This window comes from Mus pahari, chromosome 3, assembly GCF_900095145.1.
Source record: "Mus pahari chromosome 3, PAHARI_EIJ_v1.1, whole genome shotgun sequence".
In the NCBI taxonomy this organism is placed as follows: Eukaryota; Metazoa; Chordata; class Mammalia; order Rodentia; family Muridae; genus Mus; species Mus pahari.
In genome coordinates this window covers 55,880,306-55,884,424 of record NC_034592.1, presented here as the reverse complement: position 1 = coordinate 55,884,424, position 4,119 = coordinate 55,880,306, and positions in this window count along the sequence as shown.

The window sequence follows — 4,119 nt, the reverse complement described above, 5'->3', positions numbered from 1 at the left end:
GTTGTGAGCCACCATGTGGTTGCTGGGATTTGAACTCAGGACCTTCGGAAGAGCAGTCGGGTGCTCTTACCCACTGAGCCATCTCACCAGCCCCGATTTCACAATTTCTGATAATGATTTTATAGATCTCTTAAATTGATACAAGTAATCTCAACCCTCCCTATAGAATAAAACTGCAAATAGAGCTCTGTAAACCTTCATGTGTCACAGGCTACCTGCGTTAGGATAAGAAACCAGGCTTGAAACAAATTTATGATCAAGAAATAACATTCATTCTAGGTCAGATCCAAGAATGAAGTCACAGGTGTGCACTGTGATAAAGCAAGGGTATGTGAAACTGTGGCTTTGAACTTCTAATGAGCCTATAGAATGAAACACTGCTTTGTACTGACTATGAACATCCTTCTGTAACTCCCTTTTGTGTAACATTTTATCTATGAGGTAATTTTATAAAGAATTTTTGGGGGCTGGTGAGATGGCTCAGTGGGTAAGAGCACCCGACTGCTCTTCCAAAGATCCGGAGTTCAAATCCCAGCAATCACATGGTGGCTCATAACCATCTGTAACAAGATCTGATGCTCTCTTCTGGAGTGTCTGAAGACAGCTACAGTGTACTTACATATAATAAATAAATAAATCTTTAAAAAAAAAAAGAATTTTTGTCTAAGAAGGAATAAATTGCCAGAGAGAAGAAATAAAGTGTGGCTTTTGGGACTCTGCTCCATCCACCAAGAGTATATGTCTGTTTGTCTATATGTATGTACATACATACATGTATAGGTATAATGTGTATGTATATAAGTGTCTTAGTCAGGGTTTCTATTCCTGCACAAACATCATGACCAAGAAGCAAGTTGGGGAGGAAAGGGTTTATTTGGCTTACATTTCCATTGATCACCAAAGGATGCAGGACTGGAACTCAAGCAGGTCAGGAAGCAGGAGCTGATGCAGAAGCCATGGAGGGATGTTTCTTTACTGGCTTGCTTCCCCTGGCTTGCTCAGCCTGCTCTCTTATAGAACCCAAGACTACCAGCCCAGAGATGGTCCCACCCACAAGGGTCCTCTCCCCCCTTGATCACTAATTGAGAAAAATGCCCCACAGCTGGATCTCATNGAGGCACTTCCCCAACTAAAGCTCCTTTCTCTGTGATAACTCCAGCTGTGTCAAGTTGACACAAAACCAGCCAGTATGAGAAGTATGCATGAATGCTTATGAAATTATTGAGGCAGGTGGTCAGGCCTGGCCAAAGTGTGTCTGTGTGTGTCTACATGTGTCTCTGTGTGTCTATGTATCTATGTGTGTGCTTGAATTTTCCCTTTTTTCCTTTCCTTTTCCTTCTGGTTCATGGAGAGTTAACAAACTCCAAGCCTCTTGCCCTGCCAGCAAGGGGCCTTTGAACCAGAGAGAAACTAAGCTTTTTTTCTTAATACCCTGTTGCTAACAATAGCAAAGAAGAAGAAAATTTACAAATATTAAGCAACTTTTTGCCTCCCTCCCCAACAACTGCGAATGCCACACATTGCTGCCTGCCCTTGTGTACCTGGATGCCATGGGTAGCCTGTGGCAACTGCCTATGTTGAAGGGCCTTGTCTCTTGGCATCCATGATGAAGGTCTAAGGAAGAAAAGTTGGAAGGATAGAAGAGGCATGTGCACAGGGCTGAGGAAGTGGTGCAGGCCTTACCTGCATAAGACCTTGGGTTCAGTCCTAAGTATTGCATAAAACTGGGTCCGTAGTGGTACATGACTGTGCTCTAACGTGTGTGTATGTGTGTGTGTGTATGTGTGTGTGTGTGTGTCAGAAATTCAAGGTCATCATTTGCTATATAGTGAGTCTGAGGTCAACCTGGGATATAGGAGACCCTGACTCAGAAAAATAAAAAGACCACAAATAACCCAAGACATTTTCAGGAAGCTCCAAATAACAGTTTTCTGTGTCCAGAAAAGAACTAGAAATAGCTCCTATCTGTGGGCTTCCTAACAAAAGATGTATTTATCGCCTGACAGGCTTTGCTGAGCACTCGTGGATTACACGCACCCAGCTGGCTCTGTAAACGCTGGTGAGTGAAGATTGGGGGCAGGATAATTACTGGCTGCACTTCATCCAGCCTGCTTTATACAGCCCTGGTATTTCAGATTGCCCAACAACCATCACTATAGGTACTTACAGGTGTACCGTCATCTTGTGGTTTGGTGTGACTCTCAGACAAAAGCTGAAACCCTGGCAGCGTCATGCTCCTAACAGGATATGATTTAGCAAGCTGCACAGATGTGGCCAATTAGAACCAACGATACTCACCAGGGAGCCGGGCAGCATGCTCTCATCCTGTGGGACTCCAAAGACAAAAGCATGTCTGACTCAGAGGGCGAAAGTAGGAGTTGACAGCTCACCTGATTGACAACTGTCATCCTATCCTGATCCATCATTTTGATAATGACAACTCCCTGGTTAATGAGAGTGTTTGTTGACATTTTTGTGTCCACTGCTGTGTAGTACATGTAATTCATGACGTATGTTTTCTTGTCTGTGCTCAGCTTATTTTTTTGTTTTAACTTTTTTTTTTAACCTGTCTGTCAGAATCTCTTCAGAAAAGCGTAAGATAAATTCAACCAAATGGGATGCTATCATCAGGGGAGGCAGTGTTTTATCTAATGCTCCCTAAAAAATGTTCATGCCCTAGTGCCTGGAGGTTAGATGTCAAAAGCCAGTTCAGCATGCAGCCAGGTATGGCAGCTCATATCCATAACTCTTCTTGGGAGGTGAGATGGAAAGATCTTGAGTTTGAGGCTAGCCTGGGCTTCCTAATAAGACCTCTAACTTTTTTTCTTTTTTCTTTTTATTGAATATTTTCTTTATTTACACTTCAAATGTTATCCCCTTTCCTGCCCCCCTACCCCCAGAAACCTCTTATTTCCCCCCACCCTGCCTCTATGAGGGTGTTCTCCCACCCATCCACTCCCAACTCCCCGCCCTCGAATTCCCCTTCACTGGGCATTGAGCCTTCACAGGACCAAGGGCCTCTCCTCCCACTGATGCCTGACAAGGCCATCCTCTTCTACATACGTGGCTGGAGCCATGAGTCCCTCCATGTGTATACTCCTTGGTTGGTGGTTTAGTCCCTGGGAGCTCTATTTAAAAACAAAACAAAACAAAACAAAACAAAAAAGGTTGCTAACATTGACCCATTAAGTCATAATACTTAGATTTTTATTGTTTTGTTTTGTTTTGAGACATGATCTCACTTTTTAATCCCTGGCTGGTCTACAGCTCAAATCTGCCTGCCTCTGTCTCCTGAATGCTGAGATGTAACATGTATACCACCACACCTGGATGTTTTAGCATTTACTTATTTAGTGTGTGAACATGCATGCACAAGGGTGTACATGCAAAGGTCAGAGTACAACTTGTGGGAGAAAGTTATCTCCTTCCATTATGTGGGCCCCGGGAACCCAACTTCGGTTGTTAGGTTTGGGAGCAAGTGCCTTTACCAGCTAAGTCACCTTGTGACTGGCCCAGATTTACATGGTGTAAAGCTACTAAATTTGCAGTCTCTTTGTTGCACTCAGTACTCTATTGTTGTGAAAAGACACCATGATACAACAACTCTTAAAAAAGAAAGCCTTTAGCCCAGGCTGGCTTACAGTTTCAAAGAGTTAGTCCTTTTTCATCATGGCAAGGAGCATGGCAGCACACGGGCAGACATGGAGCTGGAGAAGGAGCCGAGAGTTCTACGTCCAGATCCACAGGCAGCAGGAGGATTGAGACATCGGGCCTGGCATGTGCTCAATGCCCATGAGACCTCAAAGCCTTCCCCCCAGTGACACACTTCCTCCAACAAGGCCACACTGACTGTCCAAGTAGTGCAACTTCCCGAAGCATCCAAATATCTGAGCCTATGGAAGCCGTTCACTTCCAAGCCACCACACCGTTGTAGCCTGAAAAACAATAGTTTCTAAAACTACGTTTTTAAAAAAGGGCAACATCCCCCCTTTAGTATGGTGTATGTCATCGAACTGTACCTTTCTAATTTCGGGGACAGAGTAGCAATTGAGGTTAGGGCCTCACAAAAAGAGAGAGAGAGAGAGAGAGAGAGAGAGAGAGAGAGAGAGAGAGAGAGAG